General features: G+C 35.4%; 1 protein-coding gene across 2 annotated transcripts in view; it reads left to right on the top strand.

Annotated features, from left to right (window-relative positions):
- HCRTR2 (hypocretin receptor 2) overlaps positions 1-15936 on the top strand; it is a 108764-nt gene that overhangs the window by 53196 nt on the left and 39632 nt on the right. The gene's annotated exons all lie outside the window — the stretch shown is intronic.

The raw sequence follows: 15936 nt of genomic DNA, 5'->3' as shown, positions 1-15936 counted from the left end.
CATCCTTACTAGAGTTTGCTCTTTGGCGTTGTGGCTGAAAGCCAGAGTTGTGTACCTAGTTGGCAGACTTTAAGCTCCAATGTTGCCCTCTGTTCAGTAAGACTACTCAATTTCCTGCTCAGATTCTCATATTATTGGCTACTGCTTTTTCCTCTGTGCTTAACTGGTGCTTGGAAATTGCCAAAAGCTTTGAGTATAAGAAAGTGTTAAATTTCAGGTGAACATCTTCCCTCTTTCCTTTCCCTCTTTCCTTTCTTCAGAATACTGTCCCTTCAACTCATTGCAAAGGTAGTGTTCCAAGGTTTTAAATAGATGCCAGTTTATATGTGAGGTTTGGTCTGCAGCATGGTTATCTGCCACTACTAGAAACAGAAACTGTTTTGTAATAGTAAAACTAACGTTTCCTTCAGTATTATAGTTAGTACTTCAGGGGAAAATTGACACTACTTGGATATTTGCCATCCAAGAATATGTGGCTAAAATTGCACAGTTCTTTAGGTATGATGTGGGTCCTTCCCTTTTTACTCTAGTTCTATCCTTGGTTGATCTTATTTACTCAGTTGGCTTTAATTGCTATCTCTATCCTGATTAATCTCAAATATTTACCTATAACTGAAGTAGATCTCATGAAATATAGACCCATATATCCAAATGCAAAATGGATATTGACAGTGAGATGGTTCACAGATGTTTCCAGCTCACATATGAGAAAGGGAATTCTTCATCTTTTACCTCTACTTCCAAATGAAGCCACCTTATTTTCCTTTATTTCATAGTCCAGTGAGCAACATAATTTTGTCCCTACATCCAAGCAAAATACTGTTTATCTTCCTGTTTTTCTAACTCCCTTATCCTCATATCTAATCCCTCACCAAGGCCTTATATTTCAAACTCGTTATTATTTTTTGACTTTATTAATTTTCCTCCATTCTTTCATTGCCAACTTATTTCCATAGAATTCTAAAACAGTCTCAAATTTGGTCCCCTGTTTCTAGTTTAAGGACATGTATAATTTCTACATTCTCTCTAAGTCTTTTAAGAAAGGTGGGATCTGGTTACCACCTTCCTTAAAATCCTTCAGTGATTCTCCAGAATCTTCAGGATAATGCCCAAATGCTTTAACATGATTTATATACATTTTCATAATCCATGAGTTGAATGTGAAGTAAAGATGGAAAAACTAGAAGATAAAAACATTATAGTTAGAAGTTCTAATATGAAAAGCAAAGGAGAGCCAAGAACTAGAGTTTTAACTCTGGGAACTGGTCTCCTAGAAATGAAAATGAGACTTGTGAAAGTAAGTAATAACAAAGTCTAAAGAATATGGGAGAAAAAGACAAGAGTATTTAAGATATATATATATATATATATATATATATATATATATATGATATACAAGGAAAAATATTTCTACAAACAAGACCCAAAAGATAAGTTCACTGTAGGCATTAAGATAAACAGAAGTCAAACATCCAGGAAAGGAAAAGTCACTTGTGTGTTAAGTAGTACGAAGGGACTGAAGACAAGGTCTGACTTTATGTCTCTGAACTGCTCTGATGATGAGGTAGAGATCCAGATGCCTGCACTGGGGAGAGGAACTTCTAGTGATTTATCTGTAAAAAATAATGAGACCTGGATAACCATAAAGTTGATATATCCCACCAAAGAAATTCCACTGAAGTCAAGTTATAGCTACCCAATATAGCCATTAATAAAACTGCAGATGCTAAGATCATGTTGTCTTCCGCCCTCCTAACCTTCGTATAGGTCAGCCATAAAGGATTAGCAATACCTATTAGTAGCAGCATGGTTTTGGTCTCTGGAAGCTCCCATACAAAGTATTGGTGTCAGTTTGTGGTTCAGCCTCTCCCTGAAAGCAAACATACCATTCTCAGACAGCCAAAAAGTCGAATCTAGTTTCCCACTTTTCTCACTGTATTTTTACCTCTCTGAAGAATTTCCTTTGGACTTAATTCCTATAAATTATTATCTCTTTTGTCTTTCTATTTTATAACATTCTTCTGTGTACAGTTCCTCCCTGCACATTTGTGTTTGTGATAATACTGTCTAAATCTCTTCCCAATTTATAAACTGTGGTTTCTTAATTATGCCCCCACACTACCTCCCTGGTATCAACACCACAGTGACATCATTAGTCTCCATGAGAATTCCCTGCCTCATTAGCATAAAAAACAGGTACCAGTGAGAACATATTTGTCAAATTATAGACTTCTATATTTTCTTGAGGAAACAAAAACAGAGATGTATTTTAAATATATTGTTATATTTTCATTTATAGTCATGGGTGGTTTTTTTTGTTTGTTTTGTTTGCTTTCTGTTAATATTAAATATCCTTTTGGGTGGCACATTTCACACATACTGCCTCTTGGTAGTGTCCCCTCTGTCAGACTTGCAGAAAAAGAAGTGACACATTTGCTTACTGTTCTTTTGAGCACAGACAGAGAGATTTATAGACAATGTTGCCAAGGTGTGGAGGTGGAGAATGGGAGATTGAGCCAGGTATATTGGCCTACTGGGCCAGGAAGAGAAAAAGGCAAAACTAACAGTAGGAAGATGGACCAATACCAGAGTTGTGAAGTGCACTAAAGGTGAAAAAAAGGAAAATGCCTCAGGATTTCATGCAATTTGTTTTACCCTTTTAGGGCTAGACTAGAAATCAACTTTCTTGCTTCTTAAATTTATACTCTTTAATGATTCTAGATGCCCCATTCCATGACCTGCTTTCACGATAGATTTCTTGCAGAAGTTATAGACTATCTTCCATGTGTATTCAATTCCTTTTATTGTTGTTGTTTCCATTTAGAAAAATGGTTTTATTTCAGCTAACTCATTTATTTATATGTAGTTTAAAAGATGTGGGCCATTGTATCCTGTGTTAGAAATTGTTTTTGGTCTAGAAAATCCTAATTGAAACAAATATATTTTTATCTACATTATAATGAATTTTAATGCATTTGACTGCATGAAGAATTTTGTAGATAATTTAATGTTTAAAATAACATTAAAGAACAGGATAAGCAGTTTCTAAGACTTTCACTGACACTTTGTGGCAAAGGGTGGAACTACACTATTTTTTTTTAAGTTTTCTGACATGTTTAACCATCTTACACATATGTAATATAATCAAAGAATTACCATCTTATATACCTATATACATATGTGTAAATAAACAACCAATAAATTAACAATATTTCATTAAGATATATCCAAATTATAATATTACAACATACTAATAATACCTTGGTTTTACAAATAATAAAAAAGGTATATAGAATCATGTGATTGTCATCTTAAAACTGCCATTAATACATTAGAAGTATAATATTGGTGAATAATTGCATTTCACTATTTAGCTATTCATTTAAAAAAACTATGAAATGTGTAATTAAGATTGTCCCCTGGCATTTTCAATCTGTGTTTAAGATTTTTGAGGCACATAGGTGGCTCAGTTGGTTAAGCGTCTGACTTTGATCAGCTCTGGTCTTGATTGCAGGATCTCAGGGTTGTGAGTTCAAGACCCACATTAAAAAAAAAAAAGATTTTTGAGGGACATCATTATGATTCAAAAATTTATTTTCCATTTTATGATCCTTTTATCATGAAATTTTTTAAATTATGGTAAAATACACATGACTTAAAATTTACCATTTTAACCATTTTATCGTTCAGTGGCATTGAGTATATTCACATTGTGCAGCCATCACCATCATCTCCAGAACTTTTCTGTCCTACAAAACTGAAACTCTCTTCCCCTTAAAAATAACACCTTATTTTCCCCTCTTCCCAGCTTCTGGCAACTACCGTTCTACTGTCTCAATGAATTTGATTACTTTAAGTACTTCACATTAAGTGGAACCATGCAATTACTAGCCTTTGTGTATGACTTAATTCGGTTAGCATAATGTTTATACCTTATTTTAACATTATAAAAATTAAATAGATTTGAAAATGCTTAAAATGAAATTGCTATATGTAGCACAGATCTTTTCAAGGTGCTCAGTGACACGCTAATTAATATCACACCTGGTCACCTCTTAATACCAATACTTTTATTATCCAGATTTAGGAAACAGCCAATTTATGTTGGATTAAGACCCCCAATTTGTAGTACTTTGTTACAGGAGCCCTAGAAACAAATACAGGTAAAATGTAAGAAAAAATGGATAAGGTTTATTCCTTGAGTTCGAGAAAAGAATTAAGAAGCCATGAAAATTACACAAAGGCAGATATCAACTTAACATGAACAAGAACTTCCTATAGCTAAAACCACCACAAAAAGAACTCAAGGGCTCTAGCAAGTTGTGATTTCCTCACTATTAAAAATATTCAAATGGAATGGATCAGGAATGTTGCAGAGATGATTTATACATCAGATGTCAATTTAGACTGAATGATCTCCAGCTTCCAAATTCTATGGACCTATGGTGAAGGGCTGTCAAACAGTGACATGACAGCTTCCTTTTCAACTTCTATTTCAGAGATATATTAAGATGGTTGATTCCATAGTTTGGCTACGGTGAATAATGCTATAATAAACACAGGGGTATGTATATCTTTTTGAGTTAGTATTTTCATTTTATGTGGGTAAATACCCAATAGTGGAATTTCATTAGATCATATGGTATTTCTATTTTTAGTTTTTTGAAAACTTTTTAAAATTGTGGCTTTTAATATTGTACCAAATTATATTTCACCAACAGTGCATGAGAGTTCCTTTTTCTCTGCATCCTTGCCAATACTGGTCTAATATTTGTTTCTTGTTTTCTTGTTTTTTTTTTTCTGGCCTTTTTATTTTTTCTTTAATTCCACTTAGTTAATTTACAGTGTTATATTAGTTTCAAGTGTGCAATATAGTGATTTAACATTTCCATACATCACCCGGTGCTCATCACAAGTTCATTCCTAGTCTCCATCACCTATTTCACCTATGCCTCCACCCACTCCCCTCCGTTCTCTATAATTAAGAGTCTGCTTCTTGATTTGTCTCTGTCCTTTTTTTCCCCTTTGCTCATTTGTTTTGTTTCTTGAATTCCACAGGTGAGTGAAATCACATGGTATCTGTCTTACTCTGACTGACTTATTTCACTTAGCATTACATACTCTAGTTCCAGCCACGTCATTGCAAATGGCACGATTTCATTCTTTTCATGGCTGAATAATATTTCATTGTATATATGTACCACATCTCCTTTATTTATTTGTCAATTAGTGTACACTTGGGCTGCTGCTGTAGTTTGGCTGTTGTAAAAAATGATGATCCTATAAACATAGGGTGCGTGTATTCCTTTGAATTAGTGTTTTTGTATTATTGGGTAAATACCCAGTAGTGTGATTGCTGGATAATAGGGTATTTTTATTTTTAACTTTTTATGGAGCACTAGGGTGGCTTAGTCAGTTGAGTATCTGCCTTTGGCTCAGGTCATGATTTCAGGGTTTTGGGATCGAACCCCACATCACACTCTCTGCTTCACAGAGCATCTGCTTCTTCCTCTGTCAGCCACTCCCCCTGCTTATGTACTCTCTCCTCCTCTCTCTCTCACTCTCTCTCTGTCAAATAAATAAATAAAATATCAAACAAAAATTTTTTGAGGAAAATCTATATGATTTTCCACAGTGGCTACACCAGTTTTCATTCACAGCAACAGTGGGAATGTGTGAGTAATCCTTTTCTCCACATTCTCACCAATACCTGTTTCTTTTGTTGATTTTAGCCATTCTGACAGATGTGAGGTAACATCTCATTGTGGTTTTGATTTGCATTCCCTGAAGGTAAATGATGATGAACATCTTTTCTTGTGTCTGTTCGCCATCTCTATGTCTTCTTTGGAGAAATGCCTGTTCATGTCCATTTATTAATTGGATTATTTGGTTTTGAGTTTTATAAATTCTTTACAAATTTGGGATACTAACCCTTTGTTAGACATTCATTTGCATATATTTTCTCCTATTCTGTAAGTTGCCTTTTAGTTTTCTTGATTGTTTCCTTCACTTTGCATAAGCTTTTGATTTTGATATAGTCCCAATAGTTTATTTTTGCTTTTGTTTCCCTTGCTTCAGGAGACATACCTAGAAAAAAGTTGCTATAGTCGATGTCAAAAGACGTTACTGCCTATGTTCCCTTTGAGGACTTTTATGTCGGAATTTTGATAACGATTGCATTAAATGTGTAGATTGCTTTGGGTAGACATTTTAGCAATATTTGCTCTTCCAGTCCATGAAAGGTCTTTCCATTTCTTTGTGTTGTCTTAGGGTTTTTTCATCAGTGTTTTATAGTTTTCAGAGTACAGATCTTTTACCTCTTTGGTTAGGTTTATTCCTCAGTATCTTATTATTTTGTGTGAAATCTTATTATTTTGTGTGAAATTTTAAATGAAATTATCTTCTTAATTTTTCTTTCAGCTGTTTCATTATGAGTGTATAGAAATGCAACAGATTTCTGTACATTGATTTTGTATCCTGCAACTTACTGAGTTTGTTTATTAGTTCTTACAATTTTTTAGTGGTGTCTTTGTTTTCTATATATAGCATCATGTCATCTGCAAGTAGTGAAAGTTTTACTTATTCCTTGCTGATCTGGATACCTTTTATTTATTTTTGTTGTGTGATTACTGAGGCTAAGACTTTCATTACTATGTTGAATAAGATTTATGAGAGTGAACATCCTTGTCTTGTTGTGGCTGTACAGGAAAGGCTCTCAGGCTTTCCCCATTGAGGATGATGTTAACTGTGGGTTTTTCATATATGGTCTTTATTATGTTGAGGTATGTTACCTCTAAACCTATTTTGTGGAGGGTTTTTATCATGGGTGGATGTTGTACTCTGTCAAAAGGTCTTTCCAAATCTACTGAAATGATAATATGGTTCTTATCCTTTCTCTTATTGATGTGGTATGTCATGTTGATTGATTTGCGAACCACCCTTGCATCCCAGGAACAAATCCCACTTGATCATGGGGAGTGTTTTTTTTTTTTAATGTATTGCTGATTCAGTTTGCTGGTGTTTTATTAATGATATTTGCATCTATGTTTATCAGGGATACTGGCTGGTAGTTCTCTTTATTAGTGGTCTTTCTCTGGTTTTGGTATCAGAATAATGCTGACCTCATAGAATGAATTTGGAAGTTTTCCTTTCTTTTCTATTTTTTAGGCTAACTTGAGAAGAATAGTTATTGACTCTTCTATAAATGCTTGATAGAATTTGCCTGTAAAACCATCTGGTCCTGTACTTTTGTTTGTTGGAAATTTTTTGATTACTGATTTAATTTCTTTGCTAGCAATTGATCTGTTCAAATTTTCTACTTCTTCCTGTTTTACTTTTGGTAGTTTATATGTTTCTAGGAATTTATCCATTTCTTTTCCTTGTCCAATTTGTCAGTATATAGTTTTTCATAATATTCTCTTGTAATTATGTTTCTGTGGTGTTGTTTGCTATTTCTCTTCTCTCATTTGTGATTTTATTTATTTGAGTTCTTTCCCTCTTTTTTCCTCAATAGGTCTGGGTAGAGGTTTATCAGTTTTACTGTTTTTTTCAAAGAACCAGCTCCTGATTTCATTAATCCGTCCTATTTTTTTCAAAGTTTATATATCATTTATTTCTGCTCTAATCTTTATTGTTATTTTTTTCCTTCTGAAGGTTTTATGTTTTTTGTTGTTCTTTTTCTACCTCCTTTAGATGTAAGGTTATGTTGTTTAGTTGAGATTTTTCTTGCTTCTTGAGGTAGGGCTGTATTGCTATAAACTTCACATTTAGAAACAATTTTGCTTCGTCCCAAAGGTTTTGGACCATTGTGTTTTTATTTTCATTGTTTCCATGTACTTTTTTATTTCTTTTATTTCCTGGTTGACTCATTCATTGTTTAATAGCATGTTATTTAACGTCCATCTATTTGTGGTCTTTTCAGATTTTTTTCTTGTGATTGAGTTTTAGTTTTATAGCATTGTGGTCAGAAAAGATAAATGGTATTACTTCAGTCTTTTATAATTTATTGAGGCTTGTTTTGTGGACTACTATGTGATCTATTTTGGAGAATGTTACATTTGCTCTTGAAGAGAATGTGTATTCTGCTGTTTTAGGATGGAATGTTCTGAATATATCCGTTGTATCCATTTAGTCTAGTTACTCAAAGCCATTGTTTTCTTGTTGATCCTCTGTTTAGATGACTTGTCTTTTGATGTAAGTGGGGTGTTAAAGTCCCTTACTATTACTGTATTATTACCAGTTATATCCTTTGTGTTTATTATTAACTGTGTAATGTATTTGGGTGCTCTTATGTTGGGTACATGAATATTCCCAATTGTTATATCTTCTTATTGTATTATCCCCTTTATTATTACTTAGTGTCCTTTGTCTCTTATTACAATGTTTATTTTAAAGTCTATTTTGTCTGATATAAGTATTGCTAGTCTGACTTTTTTTTATAACCATTTACATGATAGATATTTCTCCATCCTCTCACTTTCTTTTTTTAAGATTTTATTGACTTATTTGAGAGAGATAATAGCAATAGAGAGAGCACAAGTGGGGAGGAGAGGGACAAGCATGTCCCCCACTGAAGAGGAAGCCCAACAAGGGGCTCAGTCCCAGGATCCTGGGATCATGACCTAAGCCAAAGGCAGATGCTTAACCATCTGAGCCACCTAGGCATCCCCATCCATCCTTTTACTTTCAAACTGCAAGTGTCTTTAGGTCTGAAATGAGTCTCTTATAGGCAGCATATAGATGAGTCTTGTTTTTTTTATCCATTTTGTCACCTCAATGCTTTTTGATTGAAGCTTTAGTCCATTTATATTAAAGTAATTATTGATAGATATGTACTGTCTTTTTATTACTTGTTTTGTAGTTATTTCTGAAGATTTTCTCTGATTCTTTTTTATCTTTCTCTCTTTCATGGTTTGTTGATTTTCTTCAGTGATATACTTGGATTTCTTTCTCTCTATTCTCTGTATGTTTATTAGTGGTTTTTGATATGGATTACCATTAAGTTTGTAAAAAACCTCTTCTGCATATAGCAGTCTATATTAAGTTGATGGTCTTTTAAGTTTGAACACATTCTTACTCCTGTCCTCTTCACATTTTAGGTATATATTTTTATTTTTTACATTCTTTTACTTTGTGAGTTCTTTGATGTTTTTATAGAAATATTCATTTTTACTGATTTTGTGTTCGTGTTTCCTACCTTTATACCATCACTCTTGTTCTCTTCATTACCCTCAAAGAGTACCCTTTAATATTTATTACAGGGCTGGTTTGTTGTCATGAACTCCTTTAATTTTTGTCTGGAAAACTCTTTATTTTTCCTTCTATTCTGGCTGATAACTTTGGTGGATAGACTATTCTTGGCTGCGTATTTTTTCCCATTCAGTACTTAAAATAGATCATGCTATTCCCCTCTGGCTTGGATAGTTTCTGCTGAAAATTCTTTGCTAGCTTTATGAGTTTTTTATTATAAGTTATCTCTTTTAATTTTTTTTCTTTATTACTCTATTTTGCCAATTTAGTTACAGTGTATCTTGGATGGATCAGCTTTTATTGACTTTGATGGAAGTTCTCTGTGCCTTCTGAATCTGGATATCTGTTCCTTTCCCAGATTTGGGGAATTTTCAGCTATTATTTCTTCAAATAAATTATCTGCCCCCTTTTCTCTCTCCTTCTTCTTCTGGGACTCCTGTAATCTGAATGTTATTATATTTGATGGAGTCACCATGTTCTCAGAGTCTATTCTCATTTTGCAAAAATCTTTTTTTTCCTCTCCCTTTTGTTCATCTTGAGTACTTTCCATTACTCTATCTTCTAGGTCATTGATTCATTCTTCTACCTCTTCCAGCCTAGTGTTCATTCCATCAAGCATGTTTCTCATTTTGTTTATTGAGCCTTCTCTCTCTGCTATGTTATTTCCTTTCTGTGTTAAAGATCTCATTCATGTCTTCTACACTTTCTCAAGTCCAGGAAGTATCCTTGTGATCATTACTTTAAATTCTCTATTAGATACGTTACTTATATCTGTTTTTGCTTAGATCTCCTGAGGTGGCCTTGTCCTATTCTTTCTTTTGGAATAACTTCCTCTGTCTTCCTCATTTTGTCTAAATCACTATGCCTTTTTCTATGTGTTAAGAAAGTCAGCTACATCTCCTATTCTTGAAGGTAATGGCATTATGAAAAAGAGGTTGTGTAGTGCCTTGCTGTATAGTGTCCCATGTTCTCCAGGGCCTGGCGCTTCCAGGAGTGTCTCCATGTGTGCTGTGTGTGCTCTGTTATTTTGTCCTTGTTGCTTTGTCCTTCAGGTCAGTCATCACCAGAGGCTTTCATTGCCCATTGTGGGCAGTGTTTGGTCCCTGGCTGGAATGTAACATATTTTAACTAGGTGTGGTCTGGTCTATTTATGAAATAAGTTCTGTCACTGTGGCTTTAAGAAGTGAGACTCTCCAAAACTCCTACATTGGGAAACACAGTGTGAGCAAGGGATTGGGTCACTTTTTCTGGGGGTGAGTGAGGCACTGTGTTGAGACTGAGAACAGCATGATTGGGAGGGGCAGCTCCACTGGAGTTTGATGTGGGTCTTGATGTAAGCAAGTTAGGTAGCCAGTGTGGACACTGTGCTATTTCCCACAGGTAGCCATGTACTTATGCTAAGGGATGAGGGAGGGAAATGGCATTGTCCAATTCCTTTGTTCCTGTAAGAGTCTCTTCTTGAATGCTGCCTCTTTGGAACATGCTCTGAGGTGAATGAATAATCTCCCACTGTGTGCCCCAAGTACACTTCAGATTTCTGTTTCCATGCTTTATGGCTTCAGGCTATTTGCCCTTCCTTTTCTCTAAGAGCAGCCCCAGTGTCCTTCAGGCTCTGTTCCAGTAAAGCCCACTGAATATAAAATTCCAGGCTTTAAGCTCTGCTGTTTGGAAGAACTCACAAAATCCAGCCCCTCTTGCTTTCCAACATAATTGCTATGGAGATTTGTTTTCCCTGTGTACTCCCTTGTGTGCTAGTCTATCTCTAGCTCTTCTTTCTTACGTGATAGGTTTGCAACTGGGGCTACCTCCCCACCACATTGACCATGATCTCTTTCTCTCACAAATTTCATCTCTGCATTTCCTACTCTCTTTTTGTGGCCTCTTCTCTACCTTTAACTGTGGAGTTAGTTCTCCAGTCTTCAAGTCAATTTCTGGGGTATCTAGGATGATTTGATAGTTATCTAATTGTATTTGTGGGATGAGGTGAGCCTAGGGTCCTCCAATTCCACTGCCATCTTCCAATCTCTTTCTCTCTCTCTCTCTCTTTTTTTTATTTTAGCCATTCTAACATGTATGAGATGATATCTCATTGTGTTTTTTATTTGTATTTCCCTTTTTCTTAATTTGATTTGTGTGTGTGTATGTGTTCCAAAATTCATTGTTTATGCACCACACCCAGTACTCCATGCAATATGTGTCCTTCTTAACACCCAACACCAGGTTCACCTGTCCACCTGCCCCCCTACCCCCCAAAACCTTCAGTTTGTTTCTCAGAGTCCACAGTCTCTTATGGTTTGTCTCCCCTTCTGATTTTCCCCAACTCACTTCTCCTCCCCATCTCCCAATATCCTCCATGTTATTCCTTATGCTCCATAAGTAAGTGAAACCATATGATGGTTGACTGTCTCTGCTTGACTTATTTCACTCAGCATAATCTCTTCCAATCCCATCTGTGATGATACAAAAGTTGGGTATTCATCCTTTCTCATGGAGGCATAATACTCCATTCTATATATGGACCGTATCTTCTTTATCCATTCATCAGTTGAAGGGTGTCTTGGTTCTTTCCACAGTTTGGCGACTGTAGCCATTGCTGCTATGAACATTGGGGTACAGATGGCCCTTTTTTCACTACATCTGTATCTTTGGGGTAAATACCCAGTAGTGCAATTGCAATAGGGTAGCTCTGTTTTTAATTTCTTAAGGAATCTCCACACTGTTTTCCAAAGTGGCTGCACCAACTTGCATTCCTACCAACAGTGTAAGAGGGTTCCCCTTTTTTCCACATCCTCTCCAACACTTGCTGTTTACTGTCTTGTTGATTTTGGCCATTCTAACTGGTGTAAGGTGGTATCTCGATATGATTTTGATTTGAATCTCCCTGATGGCTAATGATGATGAACATTTTTTCATGTGTCTGTTAGCCATTTGTATGTCTTCTTTGCAGAAGTGTCTGTTCATGTCTCCTGCTCATTTTTTGACATGATTATCTGTTTTGTGTGTGTTGAATTTGAGGAATTCTTCACAGATCTTGGATATCAGCCTGTATTTCCTTGACAATTAGTGATGTTGAGCATATTTTCACATGTCTGTTGGCCATCTGTATACCTTCTTTGGAAAAATGACTATTGAGGGCCTCTGCCTATTTTTAAATTAGATTGTTTGTTGTTTTGGGGTTGAGTTGTGTAAGTTCTTTATATATTTTGGATATTAATTAACCCCTTATCAGATGTAACAAATGGAAGGAGTAAATCATTGAAACAAAAGGCAGAGCCTAACAAATTCACTCAATGATACTGTAATAGTAATATAACAAGACAGATGGTATAGCCACATTTGTGGTGAACATAACATGATGTATAAACTTGACAAATCACTAAGTGGTATACCTGAAAATAATGTAACATTGTGTGTCAACTATACTAAAAAACAACAACAAAAAAAGATATATTAGGATGGCATAGCACAATGGATAAGATTTAAATCTAAGCTCTAGCACTTATAAACTGTTTGTCCTTAGGTAGTTTCCTTAATCTCTCTAGCCTCAGTTTCACAACTGTTAAACACAAATAGTAATAGCAATCACTTAACATGTAATGAGAATTTAACTATTTAATAATTCACACTGTTTAGAACAGGGCATGACACATAGTAAATAGTATAATAGTGGAATAAATAGTAAATAGTATAGAAATGTTTCCTAAAAATATACTTTTCTCATATTGGCTAGTCATAATGCATTAACACTGTCTTTCCATCATTGTCTCTCTTCCAACATATGGGGAATTGAGAGTCAATCTAGAACTGCTTGTATTTTTTAAGTCTTATTTTCTTTCCTAAACCCAAAATTGTATCATTTGGACCATTTGTTGACTAAATATCAGTGGTACAATGCTTATATTAATTTTCTCATAACAAGCCGTGGTAATGTGTTAGTCAACTGCTAGTATACCTGTGTGTGTGTGTGTGTGTGTGTGTGTGTGTGTGTGTGCTTCTGGGAAGTAAATCATTCATGAGTATCACTTTCAAATAATAAAGACTATGGTTTACCCTAACAAAGTTCATCTGAGTTTTTGGGTACTAATGTACTGGAATTAGAGAAAGATGTGAAGTTTTCAAAATTAAATCCTCAGGAATTCAGAGATTTTATTAAGTTAGCATCTCTTGGTGACGAAGATAATTTCAGTTTCTTCAGCTTATGAAACTTTTATAAAGTGGACATAATTGTCAAAAAGAAATCTACTTAATGACATAAATTTAACAAAATGTGCTTTTATTTCTCCACTCTGTAAGGTTGCTAATCACTGCATCATTTGGGTGCATAGGTGACAGCTCTGACATGTTGATGGTACCCAAGGCAAATTCACAGTTATTGCCAGTGAAGCAACCCATCAATAGATGTGGGTAGCAGTGTTTACACCTATATAATTCTTGAGGCAGTGATTATGTAACCTTTGGATACACCACACAGAGGAAGACAGAGAATTGAGGAACTGGATGTTCTTTCCATAAAGAGCAATTGAATAAGATAGAACAGCTTTTAAAAATGAGGATAAACTGAGAGGCAACGAAGAAGACTTGACTCTGAAAGTACTTAAAAATGTGTCTGTTTGAGGTGATGTTTAGAGGTCATCAAGAGTAATAGAGAGGATAGGAATTGCATTAAATGTGTAGATTGTTTTAGGTAGTATAGACATTTTCACAATATTTGTTCTTCCAATTCAGGAGCATGGAACATTTTTCCATTTCTTTGTGTCTTCCTCAATTTCTTTCATGAGTACTTTATAGTTTTCTGAGTATAGATTCTTAGCCTCTTTGGTTAGGTTTATTCCTAGGTATCTTATAGTTTTGGGTGCAATTGTAAATGGGATTGACTCCTTAATTTCTCTTTCTTCTGTCTTGTTGTTGGTGTAGAGAAATGCAACTGATTTCTGTGCATTGATTTTATATCCTGACACTTTACTGAATTCCTATACAAGTTCTAGCAGTTTTGGAGTGGAGTCTTTTGGGTTTTCCACATAGAGTATCATATCATCTGCGAAGAGTGATAGTTTGACTTCTTCTTTGCTGATTTAGATGCCTTTAATTTCCTTTTGTTGTCTGATTGCTGAGGCTAGGACTTCTAGTACTATGTTGAATAGCAGTGGTGATAATGGACATCCCTGCTGCGTTCCTGACTTTAGCGGAAAAGCTTTCAGTTTTTCTCCATTGAGAATGATATTTGCGGTGGGTTTTTCATAGATGGCTTTGATAATATTGAGGTATGTGCCCTCTATCCCTACACTTTGAAGAGTTTTGATCAGGAAGGGATGCTGTACTTTGTCAAATGCTTTTTCAGCATCTATTGAGAGTATCATATGATTCTTGTTCTTTTTCTTATTAATGTATTGTATCTAATTGATTTGCAGATGTTGAACCAACCTTGCAGCCTTGGAATAAATCCCACTTGGTCGTGGTGAATAATCCTTTTAATGTACTGTTGAATCCTATTGGCTAGTATTCTGGTGAGAATTTTCGCATCTGTGTTCATCAAGGATATTGGTCTGTAATTCTCTTTTTTGATGGGATCCTTGTCTGGTTTTGGCATCAAGGTGATGCTGGGTTGGTGGGAATGCAAGCTGGTGCAACCACTCTGGAAAACAGCTTGGAGGTTCCTCAAAATGTTGAAAATAGAACTACCCTACGACCAAGCAATTGCACTACTGGGTATTTACCCTAAAGATACAAACATAGTGATCCGAAGGGGGACGTGCACCCGAATTTTTATAGCAGCAATGTCTACAATAGCCAAACTATGGAAAGAACCTAGATGTCCATCAACAGATGAATGGATAAAGAAGATGTGGTATATATACACAATGGAATACTATGCAGCCATCAAAAGAAATGAAATCTTGCCATTTGTGACGACGTGGATGGAACTAGAGGGTATCATGCTTAGCGAAATAAGTCAATCGGAGAAAGACAACTATCATATGATCTCCCTGATATGAGGAAGTGGAGATGCAACACAGGGGGTTAAGGGGGTAGGAGAAGAATGAATGAAACAAGATGGGATTGGGAGGGAGACAAACCATAAGTGACTCTTAATCTCACAAAACAAACTGAGGGTTGTTGAAGGGAGGGGGTTTGGGAGAGGGGGTGGGGTTATGGATATTGGGGAGGGTATGTGCTATGGTGAGTGCTGTGAAGTGTGTAAACCTGGCGACTCACAGACCTGTGCCCTTGGGGATAAAAATACATTATATGTTTATAGAAAATTAAAAAAATAAAAAATTTTTAAAAAAGAGTAATAGAGAGGAAAGAGGACTGAGTCTCTAGAGTTTATGGGTGCTTTGTTCTAACTAGTTCACCCCCCCCAACAAAAATATAACCCTTACTTGGTGTTTAATCCCAGTTATAGCTGTAGTTCTGTGTTATATGAGCCATTTGTCCCTAGCCAAGCTGCACAAATTCCCTGTGTCTCAATTACTGCATGTATAAAATGATGGTAACAATGTCTTCCCTTGGGATTATCAAGATTAAATGACTTAAGGATATGAACCATATAGACCAGTGTTTGCCAATAATAGGAGCTGAAAAAATGTTGGCTTTTATCTTTTAAACCTCTTCATCAGTTAAAAGATCCAAATGCAGAGTTTGGGACAGATGGGGTAAACATCGTGGTTGAGGCAAATATTGCAGTTC

Source organism: Lontra canadensis, unplaced genomic scaffold (assembly GCF_010015895.1).
Source record: "Lontra canadensis isolate GAN:19392208 unplaced genomic scaffold, GSC_riverotter_1.0 scaffold27, whole genome shotgun sequence".
Taxonomy (NCBI): domain Eukaryota; kingdom Metazoa; phylum Chordata; class Mammalia; order Carnivora; family Mustelidae; genus Lontra; species Lontra canadensis.
The sequence above is the reverse complement of the archived record's forward strand: the minus strand, read 5'-3'. Positions and strand labels throughout refer to the sequence as shown.